The sequence below is a fragment of the Cervus elaphus genome, chromosome X, assembly GCF_910594005.1.
Source record: "Cervus elaphus chromosome X, mCerEla1.1, whole genome shotgun sequence".
Taxonomy (NCBI): Eukaryota; Metazoa; Chordata; class Mammalia; order Artiodactyla; family Cervidae; genus Cervus; species Cervus elaphus.
In genome coordinates, this window is record NC_057848.1 from 144,432,094 (window position 1) to 144,458,328 (window position 26,235).

General features: G+C 39.1%; 1 protein-coding gene across 4 annotated transcripts in view; it reads left to right on the top strand.

Annotated features, from left to right (window-relative positions):
• Positions 1-26,235, top strand: part of TAB3 (TGF-beta activated kinase 1 (MAP3K7) binding protein 3) — a 91,205-nt gene that overhangs the window by 18,714 nt on the left and 46,256 nt on the right. For 3 of the 4 annotated variants that reach the window (XM_043895567.1, XM_043895568.1, XM_043895565.1), the window contains exons 2-3: positions 13,743-13,827; positions 14,060-14,181. The exons of the other annotated variant lie outside the window; for it this stretch is intronic. The gene's annotated coding sequence lies outside the window, so the exon portion shown is untranslated. The remainder of the gene's footprint in view (positions 1-13,742; positions 13,828-14,059; positions 14,182-26,235) is intronic. 4 annotated transcript variants of the gene reach the window in all.

Below are 26,235 nucleotides of genomic sequence, written 5' to 3' on the forward strand. Positions count from 1 at the left end.
ATTCTGTTATTTTTCTGTTGACCAGTCATGATACAATGGTATTGAGTGAGTAATAGTTACATAATCACAGTAGTAAAAGATGTTTATTAGTTTTCACAATCAATAGCCACACAAAAAATAAAAGATAATACAATTGCAAACAGTAATAGGAACATGATTAACCTAACAATATGAAATAATTACATGCAATTTCAGGGGTCAAGCAGAGTGATGTGGTAAGTGGAAGTTCATACATGCACATGTTTTCTTCTTCTCAGCCAGTCTATGTCTTTTGGTTGGTGCATTTAATCCATTTACATTTAAGGTAATTATCGATATGTATGAGCCTATTACCATTTTTCTTAATTGTTTTGTGTTTATTTTCTATAGGTAAGTCTTTTCCTTCTCTTGTTTCCTGCCTAGAGAAGTTCCTTTAGCATTTGTTGTAAAGCTGGTTTGGTAGTGCTGAATTCTCTTTAACTTTTGCTTATCTAGAAAGCTTTTGATTTCGCCATCAGATCTGAAGGAGAGTCTTGCTGGGTAGAGTATTCTTGGCTGTAGGTTCTTCCCTTTCATCACTTTAAATATATCATGCCATTCCCTTCTGGCTTGTAGTTTCTGTTGAGAAATAAGCTGATAGCCTGATGGGAGTTCCCTTGTATGTTATTTGTCATTTTTCCCTTGTTGCTTTTAGTATTTTCTCAATGTCTTTCATTTTTGTCAGTTTGATTACTATGTGTCACAGGGTGTTCCTCCTTGTGTTTATCCTGCCTGGGACTCTCTCTGCTTCCTAGACTTGGTAGGCTATTTCCTTTCCCAAATTAGGGAACTTTCAGCTATTATCTCTTCAGATATTTTCTCAGATCCTTTCTCTCTCTCTCCTCTTTCTGGGACCCTTATAATGCGAACGTTGGTGTGTTTAATGTTCTCCCAGAGGTCTCTTAGGCTGTCTTCATTTCTTTTCATTCTTTTTTCCATATTCTGCTCTGTGGCAGTGATTTCCACCGTTCTGTCCTCCAGGTCATTTATCCATTCTTCTGCCTCAGTTATTCTGCTATGTATTCCTTCTAGTGTATTATTCATCTGTCTATGGTTTCTTTAGTTCTTGTAGGTCTTTAGTAAACATTTCTTGCATCTTCTCAGTCTTTGCCTCCATTCTTTTTCTGAGATCCTGAGTCATCTTCACTTATCATTTTTCTGAATTATTTTTCTGGAAGTTTGCCTATCTCCACTTCATGTAATTATTTTTCAGGGGTTTTATCTTGTCCCTTCATCCGAGACATAACTTTCTGCTTTTTCATGCTGATTAATTTTCTGTAATTGTGGCTTTTCTTTTAGTCTCTCTGGGGCTGTGATTCTTGCTTCTTCTGTCTGCCCTCTGATGGAGGAGGAGGCTCAGAGGCTTGTATAAGCTTCCTAATGAGAGGGACTGGTGGTGGGAATAACTGGATCTTGTTCTGGTGGACAGGACCTTGCTCAGTAAAGCTTTAATCCAATTATCTGCTGGTGGGTGGGGTTGCGCTCCCTCCCCGGTAGTTTTTTTGGCCTGAGACAACCGAGCCCTGTGGGCTCTATGGGCTCTGGGCTCCATTTCGGGGTTAATGGTGACCCCTAAGAGTGTTAACACCAAGGGGAGTCTTCCAGGACTGCGGCTGCCAGTTCCCTCATCCCTGTGGTGAGCCCCTGTTGACCCATGCCTCCACAGGATACCCTCCAACACTAGCAGCTGGTTTTGGCTCAGTCTCCTATGGGGTCACTGCTCCTTTCTTCTGAGTCTTGATGTATGCAAGGTTTTATATTTGCCGTCCAAGACTGGAGTCTCTGTTTCCCCCAGTCCTGTGGAAATATTATAATCAAATCCAGCTGGCCTTCAAGGTCACATTCTCTGGGGATTCCCAGTCCCTTTGTCAGATTCCCAGGCTGGGAAGCCTGACATGGGGTTCAGAACCTTCACAACAGTGGGAGAAGTTATTTGGTATTATTTTTCTCCAGTTTGTGGGTCACCCACCTGGTGGGATTGGGATTTAGTTTTTAATCGTGATTATGTCCCTCCTACCGTCTTGCTGGGGCGGCTTCTTAGTCTTTGGACATGGGAGTATCTTTTTTTGGTGGGTTCCAGCATCCTGTTGATGGTTGTTCAACAGCTAGTTGTGATTTTGGTGCTCTCATGGGAGGAGATGAGTGCACTTCTTTGTACTCCACTATCTTGAACTGGAAGCCTAAGGTTTTCTCTTATTCCTCCATTTGGGACATACTCATCTACCATCTCATTTTGTCTTAACTTTCTGTTGTAGTAGCTTCTATTCTGCAGGCTGCAGAGTTGTGGTTCTTGTTTCTGCTGTCTCCTTTGGTGAATAAGGCTGTCTTAGATGCTTCTGCAGGCTTCCTGGTGGGAGGGCCTTGTTCCTGCCCATTGGTGAGTGCAGCTGGGTCTTGTCCCTCTGGTGGGCAGGGTCCTGTCAGGTGTTGTGCTTATCAGGCAGCTGTGGGCTCCAGAAAACTTTATAAACAGCCTGTCTGCAGATGGGTGGGGCTGTGTTCCCGCCCTGTTGTTTGGCCTGAGGCATCCCAGCACTGGAGCCTGTAGGTTGTTGGGTGGGGCCAGGTCTTGGTGAGAAGATGGCTACCTCCAAGAGGGCCCATGTCAATGAGTACTCTCCAGAACTCTTGCCGCCAGTGTCTTTGTCTCTGCAGTGAGCCACAGCCACCCCCTGCCTCCACAGAAGGCCCTGAAATACCAGCAGGTGAGTCTAGCTCAGGCTCTTATGAGTCACTGCTTTTTGGCCCTGGGTCCTGGTGTGTACAAGATCTTGTATTAACCCTCCTTTGGGAATTTCTGTTTCTCCCAGTCTGGTGGAATTCCTGCGGTCAAAGCCCTCTGGCCTTCAGAGCTAGATTCTCTGGGTGTGCTTCTCCTGTTGCCCTACTCTCAGGCTAGGGAGCCTGACTTGAGGCTCAGACCTTTCATGTCTGTTGGAGAGCTTCTGTGGTATAATTTTTCTCTTAATTTGTGGGTTGTCCACCTGGACGTTACGGGATTTGATTTTATCACGATTGCATTCCTCCTACCATCTTGTGACTTCTTTGTCTTTGGATGTAGAATATCATTTTGGAAGGTTCCAGTGTTTTTTTGTTTTTGTTTGTTTTTTTCAATGGTCATTCAGCAGTTAGTTGCGATTTTGATCTTTTTTAAGAAGAGGCCAGCTCTTTTTCTTCTACTCTGCCATTGTGTCTCCCTTCCCTTACTTTTCACTCTTGATTGGTATTTTCTCTGTATGGGAATACTAGGTTGGCAGTTGTTTTTGTTTTTGCTACTTAGAGATTCCATTACACATGTTTTTAGCATCCATCTTTATCATTGAGAATTAAGCATTGTTGCTTCTTTCAAAGTAATCATCTTTCCACCTTAGGATGCCTTAGTGGCTTTTTCTTTGTTCATTTTCAGCTAATAACTCATTAATATTCTTAAATTTGTGGCTTGACATTGTTCATCAGTTTTGGAAATTTTCAGCCATTCAAATGTTGCTTCTACCCCGTACTCTCTCTCCTTTCCTTCTGGAATTCCAGTTAACTGTATTGTATGTTAGATCTTCACACCATTTCCCCATGTTTTTTTCTGTCTTTTTATCTGAGCTTTTTTCCTACCAGCCCTTCTCTGACTCACCGTCTCAGCTGTGTCCATTGGCTGTTAAACCTGTTCATTGAATGGTTAATTTCAGTTTTTGTATTTTTCAACAAAATAATTATTTGCTTCTAATGAAAATCTGGTATATCAGGTTTTATGGTTTCATGTTCATTGTTGAGATTTTAAAGTTTTCATCTCCTTGAACGTGTTAAGTATAAAGTCTTTGTTAATTCTATTATTTGGAGTCTCTGTGAGCCTCTTGTTATTTTATGTTTCTGTTGCTTTTGATCTTATGTGTCTTGTTTCCCCAAGTGCCTGGTTGTCATTAATTGTTTACTGGGCATTGAAGTTGAAAAATTACTTGAGAAATCATGAGCCACGGATGATATCTTCCAGGAAGGATTTTTTGGGGGGAGGTCGGAGGTACTGGCATCTGCTTGAGGGAATCTAGGATTACTTAGACAAATCTCTGCTCTCAAGATATTTTTGGCCTAACCAGATGACTCAGAGCCAAATTGCTTTCAATTTATGGACTGTTTAATTTCTGGCTCACCTGTATTCTTAAGCTCCCTTCAGGTTTCTAATCTGAGGTTAGTGAAGAGGATTTTCCTGTTGTCCCTCTGGGCCTACCTAGCTGTAAGGTACAAGTTAACTTTCAGTTTCTTCTGAATTGCTGGTTTCACCTCTCTGAATTCCAGTCCTTTAATGGATCGGAAAGCATTATCCCGTTCATTCTTTGATCCTTTAAGAAAGTCATTTTTTATATTTTGTCCAGCTTTATTATTTGTCTTTAGTGGGAAGTTTGGTTCAAATTAGCTAATATGCCATAAACAAGAGAAGGAGCCTTCCCTTTGGCTCTTATGACAGAACATGATTTTGTCTTATTTTCTAGGTCAGACTCAGACCCTTGTTTTCATTAAATTTTGTTTCATGTAGCTGTAGTCACTTGGTTAACTTTGTTCATTTTAATTAAAAGGTTACATCCCATATGTGTGTGTGTGTGTGTGTGATTATAAATAAATTGTTACCTGAATACTCAGCAGAATTTTAGTCTCTTACACCTAGGCAAGTTTCTAGTCCTTGACAATGGACAAATTAAAGTTTCAGCTAAAAATAAGTCTATGGAATGACAGAACGTGAAGTCCCTTTTAATTAATATTGAAATTGGGGTATACAATATCAATTAAGTTTTTTCCCCCACTTGTTGATAAGAATGGTTTTCTGGTTCTACTATTACCATTATGACTTCTGTTTTAGTATGCCCATTTGTAAATATAATGTGTTTGTCTTGGTGAAATAGAAAAAAGGAGGCAGTTCTGTTGAGATTCTTGTTTGATGCATTATTAAAGCTCTCAAGCATCCTCTCGGAGAAGGCAATGGCAACCCACTCCAGTATTCTTCCCTGGGAAACCCCATGGACTGGGGAGCCTGGTAGGCTATAGGCCATGGGGTCGCGAAGAGTCGGGTACGGCTGAGTGACTTCACTTTCACTTTTCACTTTCATGCACTGGAGAAGGAAATGGCAACCCACTCCAGTATTCTTGCCTGGAGAATCCCAGGGATGGGAGCCTGGTGGACTACCATCTGTGGGGTCGCACAGAGTCGGACATGACTGACGTGACTTAGCAGCAGCAGCAAGCTTCCTCTTGAATGAATATGGTGCTTTACAAATTACAGACATTTTCCTTCTGTGTAAAACTAATTTCTACAACATCTTGTGAGGTATGGTATTAAGCAAAGGATTTGGAAACAGGGGCTAACAGAGGTTAAGAAACTTGTCTGTGGCCCCACAGCTGGTGAGTGGTTTATGTCGTCTGTGACTATTACAGTGTTTCATTTCAGCTATTGTGGCCAGTTAACACCTATATATGTCACTGATTTCCCAGTTTTGTCACATTATGCTTTCTTTTTTCTGTGCACCATGTAATATAGTGATCTCATGACTTGTGTCCTAAAGACTGAGATAATTGGGACATTATTCCTTCATCCTCACTGCCTCTCACTTTACCTCGTTTCTAGAATATGGTCGTGCACTAGAATTTGCCAACCCCTCTGCTCTGTTGTAAAGTTTGCTTTGTCACTGATCCTTTATCACCCCACATGGATAGTTAACCCCATTCCCTGTTTGCTCATACCTCAATTTTTCTAATTCTAAAAAAGATGTCTCTTTTGTTTCCAATGTACTTGTCATCTTTCTTGTCACTCATGGTTAACCTCAAAGTCTCTGACCTTACTGGGTATTTTCTGTAAGCTTTCCTTTCTTTTCTAATCACTGTTTATGTGATCCTAGCCTAAATCTTACTTGTTTTGATCCTCTGAATCTTTTTTTTTTTCCATTTATTTTTATTAGTTGGAGGCTAATTACTTTACAATATTGTAGTGGTTTTTGCCATACATTGACATGAATCAGCCGTGGATTTACATGTATTCCCCATCCCGATCCCCCCTCCCACCTCCCTCTCCACCCGATCCCTCTGGGTCTTCCCAGTGCACCAGCCCCAAGCACTTGTCTCATGCATCCAACCTGGGCTGGTGATCTGTTTTACCCTTGATAATATACATGTTTCGATGCTGTTCTCTCTAAACATCCCACCCTTGCCTTCTCCCACGGAGTCCAATCCTCTGAATCTTATGGAAAGCAAAAAGCTTTTATGCCTCAGAAGCCTTTCCTAGCAGTAGTGTCAGTGTTTCTATATGTCTGGTGGTGCTTCTGCTTCTGAATGGTGCTCACATCTTATTTTCAGCATCCTTATAATGAAAGCCTTGAACAGTTATCTTACATTTTTGTTGTTCTTGCTCAGTCGCCAATTGTGTCTGACTCTTCGCGACCCCATGGACTGTAGCATGCCGGGCCTCCCCATCCCTCAACATCTCCCGGAGTTTGCCCAAGTTCATATCCATTGAATCACTGATGCCATCCAACTGTGAACATCAAATGCCCTTGTTTACTTGAAGCTTTTTCATTTACATAGTGTTCAGTTATTACTTGTTTACAGGTATGAGGATGCATCCTCCTCAAATTTAGTACTACTCCATTTTCTCTTGAGAACTGTTGTCACTGTAATTTTTTTGTCACTATCCAAGGATTCTTTTTTTTAATGTTTAATTAAATTTATTTATTTTTGATTGAAGGACAGTTACTTTACTATGTTGGTTTCTGCCAAGCATCAACACGAATCAGTCGTTCTGCTGCTTCTGCTAAGTCACTTCAACTCTTTGCAACACCAGGGGCTGTAGCCCGCCAGGCTCCTCTGTCCATGGGATTCTCCAGGCAAAATACTGGAGTGAGTTGCCGTTTCCTTCTGCAGGGGATCTTCCCAACCCAGGGATCAAACCCATGTCTCCCATATTGCAGGCAGATTCTTTAGTCTGTGCCACCAGGGAAGCCCTCCCTCTAACTATCCAAGGTTTCTTTTCTTGGAAGTTCATTCATTGGTTTTCTTCCCCATCTCATTCACAAAACTGTCATGCTTTAAAATGTTGATAGAACTGTGATTGGTACCAGTATCTTTTGAATGTCCTCCTATTTCAGACCTTTGCACTTTTCCCTCTTCCTTCTCTTTTAATCCTGTATCTTTTCTGTTGTCTGCTTTATTTTTCTTCAGTATACTTGATATACTTCACTCCATCTCTCCTTTCTCTGAACTCTTTTTGTTATCAGGGTACAGAGTGTGTATGTTATTTTTAACCAGCTCAAGAGTAAGCTTTAAGATATGGCATGGGCAGCTTAAAAAAATAAAAAGGGCATGGGCTTCACCATTTTGCCTTATCACTTATTTATTGCAGGGCCTTGCATATAAAAAGATTCAATAAATATTTAAAAGTTTGAATTTAACATAATTGTAAACTATGTTTACAATTAATAATATAATTATTAATCATAATATTAGTTAATATTAACTGACTTTAAATATAATGGTTTTGTCTCTAAGGATTTACCATCTCTGGACTGCCTTAAGAATCCTTTCAATTGTTTTTGTATTTTAAGCTTCTTTTTATGTGATCTCTATACAAAAGAATTAAAATCATCAGCTTTTAAGTATTATTTTGAATACATTGTTTTTTTTCTTCCTTAAAGGACTCTGTAGTGACCTTCAGTTGATCATTTTCTTTTTAAATTTTTATTTGGAACATTTTGAAATGTACAGGAGAAAAAGTTCAGTGAACATCTATGCTGCATTCATCAACATTTCACCATAGTTGTGTCATCGTCCCCTTACCGCTCTTTTTTGCTGAGAATTTATAGCATATCCAAGACATTATTTCATCCTTAGGTGACATGTATGTAAAACAACACATTTTTGTACATGACTGCAATGTGTTGTCATATGCAACGCACTTGATAGTGATTCCTTAATTACATATATAATACTTCTTAATCCATGTTCAAGTTTTCCTAGTTATCTAAAAAATTTCTTTTTGTAGTCAGTCTGTTTGATGCATGAGAAGGTTCAGATGTTGACAGCCTGATCCCTTCACAGAGCCCCAGTTTTCACCTAATGCTTTTAAGATTCATTATCTGCAATTGCATGGTGGTGGTGGTTGCTGTTTAGTTGCTAACTCATGGCTGACTCTTTGCGACCCCATGGACACAGGAGCTTGGGATTTTCCTGGCAAGAATACTGGAATGTGTTGCCATTTCCTTCTCCAGGGGATCTTCATGATCCGGGGATCAAACCCTAGTCTCCTGCTTGGCAGGTGGATTCTTTACCTCTGAGCCACCACAGAAGGAAGCCCTACAATTGTATGGATTAGTTATTAAATTAAAAATTGCAAAATAGTGTTGTAAATTGGTCACTTCTGCCATTATTAGCTGAAACTTTTGTCTCAAAGAACTTTTTACTCATTCACTTAGACTAGTTGGTTAACCTAAAATATCTCAGTAGTTCTTGAGTTGTTAATATCCTCTGTGGGGAAAGAAGACTGCTTTCTTTTTTAGTTAAGACTTTATATTATTTCACCAAGGCTTATAATAAAGTACTTTTTTTCCTTCCTGAGGAAGTTAAAAGTTATTCTTGAATGGAAGATTAATGATTTTGTGGATTGGTTTATTGGGAGGGCCTCCCAGTCCTAAGTGAGCAGTCACAATTCTCTTAAGGTGTAGTGGGGTGTGGAGGATGGGGAGACAAAGGGGAAAAATAATCCAAGCATACCCTCTTCACTGTTGGGTCTTGCGCTGAGGGTGTGGCACTCACTTGAGGTATGGAAATTTTTAAACATTCTTCTACTTTCCCAGAGACTAAATTAGACTCAATATAGAGTCTATATAGACTCATATAGAGTCATTTAAAGATCTATGGCCTTTAAACTGTCTTAGCACAGTTTTGTAATCAAACACATCAAAATTTAATAACTAGTATATCATGCGGTGCTGCAAGGACCCCTGCTGGTCTGCCAGGGATGAAGCAGAAACCTCAGAAAAGCTTTGGCCATTCCTTCAGCTGTTGTGAGCTGTGCCTTAGGCACTAGAGGTGACTGACTGGGAAGGGGATCAGAGTGGCTCAGGCAGTCAGATGAACATTTTGTTACTGATTGAATATAAACATCATTCATTGAAATTTCAGGTAGTGAATGTGTACAAATGGCTGCTTTCCTTTTTCTTGATCTTTTATTTGTATGCTGTATCACTTGCTCATGTAGCCTTCCTTAAGTCTTTCATAGTTTGAATCATACCTCTTCAGTCTTTCATTTGTTTAGGACAGTGTCTTCAGCATTTTCTTTATTTTTTTTTACCCTGAATTGTTGTTGCATGTCAAACTGGACAAGGTGTTTTAGTTGAAGTTTCACCAGTTCAAACATTGAAGATAAGGAATGTATTTTCTGTGTTTGTGTGTTTTTGTAATCATATTAGAGCAGAAAAGTTTTTTGAAAACTAATCTGTATTGCTGTCAACATGTTTGTTTACTCCATCTCCTTGCCCCCATCCCTTTTGTACATTTAATAACAAGGATGAAAAAATAAAAGATAGATGTCCAGATAGGTTCATATGTTAAAAATTAGGCCCTAAATCAGGACCCAAAGCAAGTTCTTTGTCCATTTCATTTGCTATTAGAAACTTCATCAGCAGATGAAAGAGTAACTTAGCTGTTGATTTTGAATAAAAAGGACTAATCCTACCCATGAAATTAAAAGACACTTGCTCCTTGGAAGAAAAGCTATGACCAACCTAGACAGCATATTAAAAGGCAGAGGCATTACTTTGCCAACAAAGGTCCATCTAGTCAAAGCTCTGGTTTTTCCAGTAGTCATGTATGGATGTGAGAGTTGGGCTATAAAGAAAGCTGAGTGCCGAAGAATTGATGCTTTTGAACTGTGGTGTTGGAGAAAACTCTTGAGATCTCTTGGACTGCAAGGAGATCCAACCAGTCCATCCTGAAGGACATCAGTCCTGAATATGCATTGGAAGGACTGATGCTGAGGCTGAAACTCCAGTAGTTTGGCCACCTAATGTGAAGAACTGACTCATTGGAAAAGACCCTGATGCTGGAAAAGATTGAAGGCGGGAGGAGAAGGGGACGACAGAGGATGAGATGGTTGGATGGCATCACCGACTCAATGGACATGAGTGAGTAAACTCCGGGAGTTGGTGATGGACAGGGAGGCCTGGTGTGCTGCAGTCCATGGGGTCGCAAAGAGTTGGACACGACTGAGTGACTGAACTGAGCTGAATCCTACCCAGGTCCCAGAACCCCAATGGTTTGAGCTGGTGAGATTTAAAAGACATTTTGCCCCAAGGAGTAACTGGGTGTGTGTGCCTATGCTTATCTTCCAGCTTGCTGGTTTTTATTGTAATATTTGTAGTCTCAGATACATGTTCAATAAATGAGTTTATATAGATGAAAAGTCTAGTATTATGAAAAAATAAGAGTATAATTTTAAAGTGGTATTATAGCCTAATTCTATTAGTACATCTATATCAAGAAAGACTGTATAACAATATGGCAGAAAGCGAAGAGAAACTTAAGAGCCTCTTGATGAAGGTGAAAGAGGAGAGTGAAAAAACTGGCTTAAAACTCAACACTCAAAAAGCAAAGATAATGGCATCCAGTCCCATCACTTCATGGCAAATGAAAGGGGAAAAAGTGGAAGTAGTGACAGATTTAAAAATGTTTGCTCCTTGGAAGAAAAGCTTTGACAAACATAAGACAGTGTATTAAAAAATAGAGACATCACTTTGCCAACAAAGATCTGTATAGTCAAAGCTATGGTTTTTCCAGTAGTCATGTATGGATGTGAGAGTTGGACTGTAAAGAAGGCTGAGCACTGAAGAATTGATTCTTTCGAACTGTGGTGTTGGAGAAGACTCTTGAGAGTCTCTTGGACTGCAAGGAGGTCAAACCAGTGAGTCCTAAAGGACGTCAACTGTGAATATTCATTGGAAGCACTGATGCAAAGAGCTGACTCATTAGAAAAGGCCCAGATGCTGGGAAAGATTGAAGGCAGGAGAAGGGGACGACCGAGGACGAGATGGTTGGATGGCATCACTGACTCGAAGCACATGAATTTGAGCAAGTTCAGGAAGATGGTGAAGGGAAGCCTGATGTGCTGCAGTCCATGGGGTTGCAGAGTTGGACATGACTGAGTGACTAAACAACAACAGTATAACAGTGTCAGCTTTAATGTCTATGGATAGTTTATTTTTCTTCCTTATAATAATGTTCCTATTCTTTTTAACATCTGTTTTCTAGAATAATCACATATGTGGGTTTGTGTTGTGAATTAAACACTGGAGATGTTATGAGACCTGTTTTGTAGTCTTGGCTTTCTAGCAAGTTTTTAAATCCCTCTAGCCTTCAGTTGGAGAAGGCAATGGCACCCCACTCCAGTATTCTTGCCTGGAAAATCCCATGGACAGAGGAGCCTGGTGGGCTGCAGTCCGTGGGGTCGCGAAGAGTCGGACACGACTGAGCGACTTCACTTTCCCTTTTCACTTTCACTCATTGGAGAAGGAAATGGCAGCCCACTCCAGTATTCTTGCCTGGAGAATCCCAGGGACGGCGGAGCCTGGTGGGCTGCCATCTAAGGGGTTGCACAGAGTCGGACACGACTGAAGCGACACAGCAGCAGCAGCAGCAACCTTCAGTTATCTTCTTGTGTGAAACAAGAGCATTGTATGGAGGTTGGGTTCAGGATTTCTCAGCCTCGGAGCTCTTGACATACTGGGCTAGACGATCCTTTGTTAACGGGGGTTGTCCTGTTTACTGTAGAATGATGAGCAGTATCCCTGGCCTGTGCCCACCACATCCCAACAGCAACTTTCCCAAGTATGGCAAACAGAAATGTCTCCAGACATTGCCAAATGTGCCTTGTGAGGCAAAACGCATCCCCAGTTGAGAAACACTGTGTTAGATGATGTGTAGATTTCTTTCCAGCTTTATAATTCTATGGTTTTTATTTTTAAAAATCCTGCTCTTTGCAACCCAGTTTAAATGTCGTCATCTCCATGAAGCTTTGCTCCCCACCCCCCCTTTTTTTTTGGTTCTTAATTAATTCTTTTACTGGCAAATTATAGGATTTAACCTCACTCTATTGTCTCTCTCAGTGCATTTCTCTCACTTTGAGGGTATTGGCCTCCTTTATCTCCAAGCTGAGTGCTCTGATTTTATTAAATGAATGAAAAATGGATTCAGGAGTATTGAAGGTTAGACATTGTAAAATAAATGTTTAAAATGGCTTTTTTTGTTGTTAATCTTTCCAATCAGAAATTACCACAGTTTCTGATCTTTAGTTTCTGGGTTAGTGAGATTGACAACTCACATTTTTTTGTCTTTAACAAAGGCAGGAGTCTCCTGGGAAGCCCCAAGTTTGAAGCACTCTGATACTTTCTATTATATTTATTTCCCTAAATACTAATCACCTAGATAATAAACTAGACAGTTTACTGTCACAGCCCACCATTTGTAAAACACTGTTCAAAGTAAACTCTTGAAGTAATAAAATGTCAAGATGATTTGCCTGTTGTATAGGTTACAAGTAGGTTGTCCTGTGTCTTTTTAGATGATGTCTTTTAATAATTGACCTAAGGAAAACCTTGGAACACCTCAACCAAAGCAAATTAGATTTGCACTTATTTGGAACTTTATACATTTATTTATTTAGTGTGCACAAGGCACTGTAGGTCAAAGAACATGTTTGGTTCTCATTCTCAAGGTTTACAGTTATAAAACCCAGAGGGAAAAAAAAGTTGATAAACATTATTTCAAGTGCTCAATATGGTAACAAACACACAATAGCTTTTATAGTCATTTAGGAAGGAGAGAAAACTGTTCTGATTAAAGTCGATAGGGATAAGGTTAACATGAATGCGGGGTGGATTTTTGTCATATCAGACATCTGAAAAAGCTATTTCACATGGTAGAAAACAGACTTCATGTAGGTACAAGCACTTCTTGCTCATACTTGAAGTTAAGTTTTCAGGTACTATTTAAGATAAAGTAACTGAGAAGTTAAAAATAAATATATAGTAAAACACTGAAAAAATACATTATAAACAAGAAATGTTATTTTAGGTCTGCTGTGGTTATAAAGAGGTTGTCAGTAGATTAATTGGAAACTTATATGCATGATGACTCTGATATGTAACACAAGCCAGTATTTGCCCTAAAATGATAAGGTTAACGTTTTATTAAGATTTACTAAGAATGAATATAGTTTCTAAATGATGGAGAGAAAGAATGCTCATCTGTCAAAATAAGCCAGTAAGATCACTATTGTATATAAAAATTGTTCCTTGTGGAGCAGAAATGGGTTATACAGTAGCATTGCTTTAAAAGTTATATACTATTTGCCTGTGTAATTGAAAATTTTGTACATGCTTGATAGGCCTGGGCTTCATCCTTTCTACTCTTGATGGAATGGGGAGCTCAAGGTGGTAAATCACAACCAGGTGTGTTACACAAGCCTTATGAGGAAACAGGCAGTGGACTTGTTGTCTTTCTGAACTGCTCTATTCTGTGGGATAATGTAGAATTTACTGTAGAAGATATTTGTGACCTAAAGGAAAAGAGGAGTCTGATTATGATGATACTTGGGAAAGAACCACTTGCCCCAAAAGTGTGGTCTAGCACCCTGTCTGCTTAAGTCACTGTATTGAGTTAGGAAGTTAATAAAAGGACAACTTATCTCCTCATTTTGTCAGATTTCCAGTCTACTGAAAAGAATGTGCTTTGAGAGCTGGAGATGTGAATAAGAGTCCTGTGCCACGGCTCATAAACCATTTTGAGGTAATTTAAAAACCAAAGTTTATTTTTTAGAACAGTTTTAATTTTTCAGAAAAATCGAGAAGTTAATAGTTCCTTTATACCCTGCACTCGATTTCCTTTGTTACTAATAACTTACAGTAGCATGGTATACTTGTTACAATTAATTAACCAATATTAAAACTGTTATTAACTAAAATTTATATCTTATGCAGATTTCCTTAGTTTTTAACCTAATGTATTTTTTCTCTTTCAGGATCCCACCAGGGTACCCTATTTCAGTTATCGTCATGTCTTTTTAGGCTCCTCTTGGCTGTGACAGTTTCTCAGACTTTCCTTGTTTTGATGACTTTGTCAGTTTTGAAGATAATTGATCAGGTATTTTATAGAATGTCCCTCAATTAGGATTTATCTGATGTTTTTCTCATGGTTAGACTGGAGTTACGGGTTTGGGGGAGGAAGACCATAGAAGTAAAGTACCATTCTCATTATGTTATATACAGGGTGTCATCATCATTTATCACTGTTAATGTTTACTCTGTAACCTGGCTAAGAATATATTTGTCAAGTTTCTCTGCACTGAAGTTAACTTTTTATTTTTAATAAAAACTCTGTTCCATGCTGTGTTGTTTAGAAATAAGTCACTAAGTGTAGTCCTATCTTAGTTCTAAGGAGTGGGAAGTTTGCTCTATCTTCTTGAGGGTGTTCTACATAAATTACTGGGAATTCTACATGGGAGATTTATTTATTTATTTATTCAGTCATTTGTTTATCAGTTCGGGCTTATGGATATTTCTTTTCTATGGTGGGTCATAATCCAATACCACCTATTTATTTCGTTGCTCAACTTTTTTATGTTTTGGCCATTAGGAACTCTCTTGGTTGGCTCTTGTTTCACTCTGGCATGCCCTCATCTTCATGTGTTTCTTGGTTTTTCTTTGTTTTTTTTGTTTTTGGAACATGTCCTTAACTTTCTGGTACTAAAAGACCAGGTTTCTTTTATTAGAGAATGCTATTGGAAGTGAAGATCTGGGTGCTAGGTGTGCATGTGGCTACTAGGGTTTTCCTGTTTCTAGGCCCTCTTAGCTGAAATCCTATGTATATGTTACCTGTATATTTATGCCTATCTGTAAGTATTTCTGTTTATTCATTTCTCTGTGTGTGTGTGTAGGTAAACATGAGTTCATATTGATGTCTCCAAGTCTAATCCATTATGACATAGGTCATTCTAGCCTCCTCCCCTTGCTTTTCTGCAACCTCCCACTCCAACAGTGAGAAATCTGGCTCCCATCATTCACCGTCCATTTACTTAGTTGTTTAATCCCATTGTACATGCATAGTTGTGTATCAGTTTTGCTAACCTGGACCCCTGTGGCAGCTTGATCAGCTGGAATACAATACTCATGTACAGTTCCTTTTGTCTTTAGCTTTACAGACTAGTCCGAAGTTATTTAGATTGGCAGCTTTCCCCCATCCCCTGCAGTGATAACTGTTTCCTATGCTAGTAATGCAGTTAGATTTTGTCATATGGTCTCCATTCCTTCCTGGGACTTCTAAAAGATTTTCAAAAATTTGTGTACTTTAAGGTTGGTTCTTTGTGTTAAAAAGTTCTACGGGTTTTGACAAGTGCATAATGTCATGTACCTCCCATTACAGTATGATGCAGAATTATTTCACTGTCCTAAAAATCTCTTATATTTCACCTATGAGCTCTCCTATCTTCCCCACAAACCTCTGGCAACTGTTAGTCTTTTTACTGCCTTCTATTGTTTTGCCTTTTCTAGAATGTTCTTGAAATATTTTTAAAGTCACTTTATAAAGGAAATCTTTGATTTCTCTAACCAAGATACCATTTTCTCTCCTACCACCAACTCATTCTTAATTGAACAAAATATTTCTAATAAGTAAGAATCAAGGCTTTCCCATTTCTTTTGTCCATTACCACTATATAAGGTCTTTAAGCTTTGTTTATCTTTTAATATCCAACCTCTTTGTTACCAGCCTCGGAATTGGGAGGAAATACCAAGTACCTTTATTTTTATTTCTGTTGGGGAGGTTGGTGGGGGAAGGCAGGCAGTGGCATGTATGGTATGTCCTGTATAGGTGGCAGCTGGCAAATAGATACTCATGGGGAGGGGCATTAAGCTTCCATTTAATCTGAATATGCTTCTGTTTCTTTCTGGGGATTTATATTTAACTTGAAAATAGCTTTGATGAATCTTTGAATATGAATATTACTTTGGTCTACAGTCTCTTGAGAATATAACAATTTGAGATAGATGCAGTGAATATGTGACTGTCAAAATAGTTTCTAATATGAATGAAAATCCTGTAGGATAGTTTTAGAAATTATTTGGAAGGCTCATTTAGGGGAAATAATAACTATCCTATTCCTATTTCTCACTTGTTTTTTGGTAGCATCCTTACGGGTATATGTATGAAAAATCCTCTTAGCTTTCGACTGAAAGATTATCTTAAAAGTTCTCTCACTATAAGGCTAACTTTTTTTCAAACCTGGGAAATGCTCACCTCACTAAACTTAACATGCTAGCAGTGATTGTCAGCCAGAGATACTGTTACCTCTCCTGGGGCCGTTTGGAGGTGCTATTGGGATTTTCCAGGGGGAGACCAGAATGCCAAACATCTTGTGTCACGTGCAGCGGACTTGCATGGTGAATCATTGTGCCTCACGTTACCACGTCAGTAGCATACTGTTGAGACACACTAGGCAGACTAATACTACCTTTCAGCTTCTCTGTTGAACACATTTCAGCTGTCAAGAGACCCAACAAGTATGTCAGTGAATGGAGTAAGACATGGCCTCTGTCTGGGACACGTGAGGGGAGTGTAGGGATTAGGCACGCTAGAAAGTATGTGTCCTTAGCTTCAGCTGGTTGTTGACTACTCCTGGTAAATCTGACTTTTTGGACAAAAGCTGGATACCCAAAGTTTTATGTAAAATTGTCCTAAAGTATGGCTCAACTTTTTTTCTTTTTATCACACCAAGGCCAAACCCAACAGATTGGTGGGCTGGTTTTGGCCCACAGACCATTGGGTTATAACCTGTGATGTAGTTATCTCAGAAAATGAGCTAAAATTTTGGCAGAGGTAAACAGTTAGGGTCATCACAGCCCTGAATATTTGCTGAGCTCAGAAAAGGCTGTGAAGACAAAGCGCTAGGTGTTGAGTTCATCTTCTATAGTGTAGAGAATTGTGGCATCAGAGTAGAGCTCTGGGGGAACTTCCTCTCTGGTTGGAAGGAGGAATTCTGTTGAGAGAAATTCTACACCGCTGGAGGACGCCTTAGGTAAGCCTGCCATCCCAGCCCTCCAGTTGCTGTAGTGCCCTAAGAAATAAGGAATCCTGCAAAGCTTGCAGGCAACAAAGGCTCAATGCTACAGAATCTCCTGGTTTATGTGGCTCTGGAACTGTGTGACAGTCGTAGGGTTTATGCCTTCGATATTTGTTCCTTCTTGATCTAGGGTTACTGCCTACACAGCTCCACAGTCCACAGCTGTGCCCATCTGTGGTGTAGTGGGGTTGTTTTCAGGGGTGTCCCAGGAGTTTGCTCATGTCCTAGTACAATTCAAATACTACTTGCATCTTCTGGCTGGTTTTAAGGTGTCACATCATGACTTATTTTAATATGATATGAAAAGTAGCAGCCCATTATAATATTGTTAAGTAATAAAGTCTGTATGTGTTTTGCATAGTTGTTAAATACTGTAGTATATATGAGCAGGAATCAATTGTATGTTTTAATCTGAATCATTCAAATCTATAATATGAGATCCTATATGACAGTGTGTAATTTTAGTTGTATTCTATGAGATTAAATACACAAATCCATTGTAGTACTTTACTATAAAACTTTGTGTTTTTTTTTAAGAAATTGGTTGATCTTATTGGTTGGAATATTTTCTGTTTGTAAACTATCTGTTGTCCTAACCTCCCTCTGAGCAGAAAGGAAATAGCTTTTTAAAAAGTATTTCAGTATTTTATCATCCCCAAAAGTCAAGTTTATTTGAGAATGTTATATATTGTGAAATACGTAATTGATTATTCATGTTAATTACTGCTTATGTGAGTGAATGTTTGTACAGAGCAGACTACTTATCATATTTAAGATTATTCACACAATCCCTTGAAGAGTGAGCTTTTATCAGTTTAGATTCCTACTCCTTGTGAAAAGTAGGTCTACTATTAATCATCTTTTCAGATGGTAGCCATCTTTGTGGGTTAGCAAGCTGTTGGCCTCAATTGTAAAGATGCTTTTTAATGTTTTTTCAAAGGCAAGTATTTGTAATCCTTAAAAAAGAAAATGGCAGCTTTTCCCCTTCAGCTGTTTCTTGTATGTCTGAAAACAGCTTATTTGCAGAAGGATTCTTTCCTGCCCTCTCTGTCTTCCACATCCTACACACCTATACCCCGCTATTTCGATGATAAATTGATGAGAGTTTGCTATCTTTTCCCCCCTACCAGCTAGTGAAAGAAGAGTGCTTGACATCACTCAGCTGGGAACATCCTTGATAGCTACCAGTGACATTGTGGAAAGAAAAAACGTTGAAGAAGGCAGGTTTGGGTTTGAGTCACGAATCTGCCATGTGCCCATTCTCTGAGTTTGATTTTGTATTTGTAAAGTGGAGGTAATTATAACTACTTTTCAGGGCATACCATAGTTGTCCAGTAAATGGTAGCTGATAAATAATGGTGATAAAGGCAGTAGTAACTTTGCTGTCAGTGCACCTGAGGTTCTGAATGGTAATAAAGCTACCCAGGATCTAGAAACCCCACAGAGGTCTGAAGTAGTCTGTGGATCCCAGGCTCTTGACATCTGAAATATCCTTGTTTTTATTGACCTTTGTTTTTCTTTCTTATAAAAAGGCAGTTGTTTTACCCATATATTTTAAGGACTTGAAAGTAGGGTTGAAAAATTAATAAAAACCGTTCTTTGAAGCCCCTTGGAAAGCTTGAGTGAAGCCTTCGGGTGCTTTTGAAGCTCTTTATTGATGATGATTAAATAGCCATCAGGTGGTCTGGATGTGGTTAAATCCCTTTTTGGTAGGAAAGCCATTATCATTTCTATAAATATCAGGAGATTTGATTACCTAAAGTCATGAAGCGTGAAGCAAAAGTCGCTCATTTGTGTCCAGCTCTTTGCAACCCCATGGATTATACAGTCCATGGAATTCTCCAGACCAGAATACTAGAGTGGGTAGCCTTTCCCTTCTCCAAGGGATCTTCCCAACTCAGGGATCGAACCCAGTTCTTCCATATTGTAGGTGGATTCTTCACCAGCTGAGACACAAGGGAAGCCCAAGATTACTGGAGTGAGTAGCCTATCACTTCGCCAGCAGATCTTCCTGGCCCAGGAATCAAACCAGGGTCTCCTGCATTGCAGGCAAATTCTTTACCAACTGACTTATGAGGGAAGACCATAAAGTCATTCCTATCATTAAATGTAATGAACTGCATTTTGTTCATTTCACCTAAGAAATATTGAACACCTTGTCTGTGCTAGGCCCTGTGCCCAGTAAATTTTATACTCTTAAAGAAGATACTGACTTGAGATTTAAGAGTTGTAGCTCTTAGCCTGTAATTTAAAATCAAAATCTGAAGGCCTTAGAGTTGCGCTGACCAGTAAGGTCAGTCAGTTCAGTCGCCCAGTTGTGTCTGACTCTTTGTGACGCCATGGACTGCAGCACACCAGGCGTCCCTGTCCATCACCAGCTCCCGGAACTTGCTCAAACTCATGTCCATGGAGTCGGTGATGCCATCCAACCATCTCATCCTCTGTCGTCCCCTTCTCCTGCCTTCAATCTTTCCCAGCATCAGGATCTTTTCCAGTAAGTCAGTTCTTTGCATCAGGTGGCCAAAGTATTGGAGTTTTAGCTTTAGCATCAGTCCTTCCAATGAATATTTAGGATGGATGTCCTTTAGGATGGACTGATTGGATCTCCTTGCTGTTCAAGGGACTCTCAAGAGTCTCCTCCAACACCACAATTCAAAAGCATCAATTCTTTGGTGCTCCCAGAGGGAGCGGGTAGAGAGGGAGGTGGGAGGGGGGATTGGGATGGGGAATACATGTAAATCCATGGCTAATTCAAGTCAATGTATGACATAGTGATGCTTCTTAAGGCCCACTTGAGTTCACGTTCCAGGATGCCTGGCTCTAGGTGAGTGATCACACCATCATGGTTATCTGGGTCATGAAGATCTTTCTTGTACAGTTCTTCTGTCTGTTGTTGCCACCTCTTATTAATATCTTCTTCTCTTAGGTCCATACCTTTTCTGTCCTTTAATTGTGCCCATCTTTGCATGAAATGTTCCCTTGGTATCTCAAATTTTCTTGACGAGATCTCTAGTCTTTCCCATTCTATTGTTTTCCTCTATTTCTTTGCATTGTTCACTGAGGAAGACTTTCTCATCTCTCCTTGCTATTCTTTGAAACTCTGCATTTAGATGGGTATATCTTTCCTTTTCTCCTTTGCCTTTTGCTTAGCTTCTTTTCACAGCTATTTGTAAGCCCTCCTCAGACAACCATTTTGTCTTTTTGCATTCCTTTTTCTTGGTGATTGTCTTTATCCCTGTCTCCTGTACAGTGTCACGAACCTCCATCCATAGTTCTTCAGGCACTCTATCAGATCTAATCTCTTAAATCTATTTGTCACCTCCACTGTATAATCATAAGGGATTTGATATAGATCATACCAGAATAGTGTAGTGGTTTTTCCTACTTTCTTCAATTTAAGTCTGGATTTTGCAATAAGGAGTTCATGATCTGAGCCACAGTCAGCTCCTGGTCTTGTTTTTGCTGACTGTGTAGAGCTTCTCCATTTTTGGCTGCAAAGAATATAATCAGTCTGATTTTGGTATTGACCATCAGGTGATGTCCATGTGTAGAGTCTTCTCTTTTGTTGTTGGAAGAGGGTAGTAACTTCAGGTGGATACTGAGCCCTTGCAATGCGTTATAAAGTATACACTGCACTCCCAGGACTTAGTTTGAAAAAAAAATTTGTGAAATATCAGTGATGTTTATATTGAATTTATGTTAAAAACAGTAGTCTTTTTGCTGTCTTGAATTAAATATATTTGAATTATTAATAATTTCACCTGTTTCTTTTTACTTATTGTAACTCCTAGGACAATTAAAACAAATCACATTATGGTTTAATTGGACTGCACTGCCTTAGTGCTTCAATGATTTGGCAAGTTTACTCACCCAGTTAGGACTCTGTGACTAGTGCAAGATATAGATCACCTTACTGTGAAAATGGCAGGTAGTGTTTGTTTTGATCAAAAAGGTGGAAAATTCAAACCTTGTTTCTGAAAAAACAGTTAAATAAACACTAAAGACTTTAAATACTTACATTTTATTTTATTTTTAATTTACTTTAATTGGAGGCTAATTACTTTACAGTATTGTAGTGGTTTTGCCATACATTGACATGAATCCACCATGGGTGTACATGTGCTCCCCATCCTGAGCCCCGCCCCCGACCTCCCTCCCCATCCCATCTCTCTGGGTCTTCCCAGTGCACCAGCCCGGAGCACCCTGTCTCATGCATCGAATCTGGACTAGAGATCCATTTCACATATGATAATATACATGTTTCAATGCCATTCTCCCATATCATCCCACCCTCGCCCTCTCCCACAGAGTCCAACAGACTGTTCTATACATCTGTTTCTTTCTTGCTGTCTCGCATACAGGGTTATCGTTACCATCTTTCTAAATTCCATATATATGCGTTAGCATACTGTATTGATGTTTTTCTTTCTGGCTTACTTCACTCTGTATAATAGGCTCCAGTTTCATCCACCTCATTAGAGCCGATTCAGATGTATTCTTTTTAATGGCTGAGTAATATTCTCTTGTGTAAATACTTAGATTTTAAATTAAAGCTTAAACTGGTAGAATCTCTTAGCATTTCAGATCTGAGAGGCTTTAAAAGGGGCAAACTAGAAACTATACCCAATAATTTAGTAGCCTAAACTTATTTTTCATTTTCCCTTAGCATTCACAAGTCATTACATAGGTGATCCCTGATCCCCCATTTTTTTTATTGGGAGATGGGGTGTACAGAAGGTAGGGGGCAAGGTTCATCTATATATTTTTCTTATCTTACTAGCTAGATTGCTTTAGTATTGTGAAATTCATTCTTCATTATGTAGCAAACATTTGAGCAGGTACTAGGTCAGACTCTGGAATGCAGTGGTGAACGAGGGATAATCCCTGAATAGAACTACAGGCTTTCCTTTCGGTTTTGTCTTGTTTCAGCTTTGTTTTTGGGAAATAATTCTAAAGCTAGAGAAGTTGCAAGAATAAATAAGGTATGGTACAAAGAATGCTGTATGCTCTTTGCACAGACTTATGTATTGTTAACATTTGTCGCTGTTTGCTTTTTAAAAAAACTGACTTATAGTAGATTTACAATATTATATTAGTTTCAGATGTATGATAGAATTATTCAGATTTTTGTATATTATACTCCATGTATAGTTATTATAAAACATTGGCTGTATTCCCTGTCCTGTGAAATATATCCTTGTAACTTATGTATACCTAGTAGTTTTTACACTTCTTATCCCCTGCCCCTATTTTGCCCCTCCCCCCTTTCCTCTCCCCCTTGGTAGCCACTGCTTTGCTTTCTATATCTGTGAGTCTGTCTTGTTATAGTAATTAGTTTGTTTTATTTTTTAGACTCCACATATAAATAGCATACATATGTCTCTTTCTGACTTATTTCACTAGGTATCATATCCTCTAGGTTCATGATCTATGTTGTTGCAAATGGCAAGTTTTCTTTTTTTATGGTTGAATAGTATTCCTTTATACACAGACATACATAGAACATTTTTATCCATTCATCTCTTGACGAACACTTGGGATGCTTCCATATCTTGGCTCTTGTCAGTAATGCTGCTGTGAACATTGGGGTGCACATACCTTTTCAAAGTGGTGTTTTTGTTTTCTTTGGATATATATCCAGGAATGCAATTGCTGGATCATATGGTAACTCTATATTCAGTTTTCTGAGGAACTTCCATACTGTTTTCCCCAGTGGCTGTACCAACAATACACATTCCTGCTAGCAGTATACAGGTGTTCCCTTTTCTTCACAGTCTTGCTCACATTGGTTATTTGTGGTCTTTTTGATGATAGCCATTCTGACAGGTGTGAGGTAATATCTCATTGTGGTTTTTATTTACATTTCTTTGATGATTAGCAGTGTTGAGCATCTTTTCATGTGCCTGTCAATCTTTGGATTGACATGTCTATATGTCTTCTTAGGAAAATTGTCTATTCAGGATGTCTGCTCATTTTTTAATCTAGTTGTATGAGTGGTTTGTATATTTTGGATATTATTAAGAACTCCTTACTGGTCATATCATTCGTAAATATTTTCTCCCATTGAGTAGGTCTTTTTCTTTTAGCAGTGGTTTTCTTTGCTGTGCAGAAGCTTTAAGTTTAATTATGTCCCATTTGTTTATTTTTGTTTCTTTTGTCTTAGGAGACAAATTAAAAAAAAATGTTGCTATGATTTAGGTCAAGGAGTGTTCTACTTATGGTTTACTCTAGGAGTTTTATGGTTTTCAGTCTCATATTTTGGTCTTTAATCAATTTTGTGTTTGTTTTTATTTATGGTGTAAGAAAATGTTCAAATTTCATTCCTTTATTTGTAGATACCAGTTTTCCCAGTATACTTATTGAAGAAACTGTATGTCTCCTTTGTCATAGATTAATTGACCATATGTGGTTTATTGTGGGCTCTCTGTTCTGTTGATAGGTGTGTCTGTTGCTCCCTGGCTCTCTTGTTTTTCATTTGTTTGGAATACTGTTTTCCATTCTCTCTCAGTCTGTGTATTTTGTTTGTTTGCTTTTAAATATTTATTTATTTAGTTTGTTAGTTTTGGCTGCACTGAGTCATAGTTGTGGCACACAGGCCTAGTTGCTCCGTGGCATGTTGGATCTTGGTTCCCTGACCAGGGATCAAAACCACCTCCCTTGGAGAAGGAAATGGCAACCCATTCCAGTGTTGTTGCCTGGAAAAGTCCATAGACAGAGGAGTCTGGTGGGCTGCAGTCCATGGTGTTACATGACTGAGCATGCATGCATGAGGAGGGTGGAGGGAGATGGGTTGGTAGCGATAAACTGGTAGAACTAAAAAAAAAAACGCATCCCTTGTATTTCAAGGCGGATTCTTTTTTTTTTTTTTTTACATTTTATTTTATTTTTTATTGGGTTTTGTCATACATTGATATGAATCAGCCATAGAGGTACACGTATTCCCCATTCCGATCCCCCCTCCCACCTCCCTCTCCACCCGATTCCTCTGGGTAGGCGGATTCTTAACCACTGGACTACCAAGGAAGTCCCCCTGTGTGTGTCTTTAAATCTGAAGTGAGTCTCTTATAGGCAGTATAAATATGGTTTTTGTATCTGTTCAGCTGTGTCTTTTGATTGGAGCATTTAATCTATTTACATTTAAGTATTATTTAAAATAATAAAGTTGGCTTTATGTATGTATTTATTTTTAGTTAACTTTATTATTTGCTGAGTCTTCCTTGCTGTACTTGGGTTTTCTCTAGCTGCTGTGAGCAGGGACTACTCTCCAGTTGTAGTGCATGGGCTTCCCATTGTGTTGGCTTTTCTTGTTGAGGAGTGTGGACTCTAGGGCCCAGGGGCTTCAACAGTTGCAGTGCCTGGGCTCTAGGGCACAGGCTCAGTAGTGGTGGTGCATGGGTTTGTTCGGTCCACGGCATGTGGAGTTTTCCCGGACCAGGGATGGAACCTGTGTCCCCTACACTGGTAGGCATGTTCTTAATTACTGGACTCCCAGGGAAGTCCTAAAGTAATTATTGATAGTTATTGATATGTACTTATTGCCATCTTGCAAGTTTTTTGGGGACTGGTTTTCTGGGTTTTCTTGTTGTTTTTTTTTTCTCTCCCACTTTGATGACCAAATTTAGTGTTATGTTTAGATTCCTTTCTCTTTTTTCTTTTCTGTTGCAAATTTTTTGGTTTGTGATTATCATGAGGTTTATATGTAGTCATCTATATATATATATACATGATTGTTTCAAGTTGCTGATCTTTAATTTTAAATGCATTATATCAACCTTTATTTTTACTCCAGTCCCCCTACAATTACTGTTTCTGACGTAGTATTTTATATCTTTTTGTCTTTTTATCCGTTAATGAGGATATAGATGATTTTACTGCTTTTGTCTTATGAACTTCCTACTAGTTTTGTACTTGGTTGATTTGCTACCTTTACTATGTATTTGCCTTTACTAATGAACTTTTTATTTTCATAATTTTTTATTGAAAAATAGTTGATCTACAGTGTTGTGCTAATTTCTGCTGTACAGCAAAGTGACTCAGTTATAAGCATATATACATTCTTTTTTATATTCTTTTTCATTATGGTTTATCCCTAGAGATTGGATATAGTTCCCTCTACTGTATAGTATGACAGTGTTGTTTACCCATTCTCAATGTCATAGTTTGGGCTTCCCTGATAGCTCAGTTGTTAAAGAATCTGCCAGCAATTCAGGAGACCCTGATTCGATTCCTGGGCCAGGAAGATCCACTGGAGAAAGGATAGGCTACCCACTCCAGTATTCTTGGGCTTCCCTTGTGGCTCAGCTGGTAAAGAATCCACCTGCAATGCAGGAGACCTGGGGTTTCGGTCCCTGGGTTGGATAGATCCCCTCGAGAAGGGAACGGCCACCCACTCCAGTATTCTGGCCTGGAGAATTTCATGGACTGTATAGTCCATGGGATCACAAAGAGTTGGACACGACTGAGTGACTTTCACTTTCACTTTCAATGTAATAGTTTGCATCTACTAACCCCTAGCTCTCAGTTCATCCCTCTCCCTCCCCCATTTCCCCTTGGCAACCATGGGCCTGTATTCTATGTTTGAGTCTCTTCTTATTTTGTAGATAGGTTCATTTGTGCCATATTTTAGATTCCATGTCTAAGTGATATCATATGGTATCTATCTTTCTCTTTCTGACTTATTTCAGTTAGTATGACAATCTATAGTTGGATCCATGTCACTGGAAATGGCATTGTTTCATTTTTATGGCTCAGAATATTCCATTTTTTATATGTAACACATCTTCTATATCCATTCGTCTGTTGATGGACACCTAGATTGTTTCCATGTCTTGGCTGTTGGGAATAGTGCTGCTGTGAACATAGGGGTACATGTATCTTTTTGAGTTACAGTTTGTCTGGGTATATGCCTAGGAGTGGGGTTTCTGGATCATACGCTAATTTTGTTAATTTTGTTTGGTAAAGAATCACCATACTGTTTTTCACAGTGGCTGCACCAACTTACATTCCTACCAGTAGTGTCGGAGAGTCCCCTTTCTCCACACCCTTTCCAGTATTTGTTCTTTGTAGACTTTTTAATAATG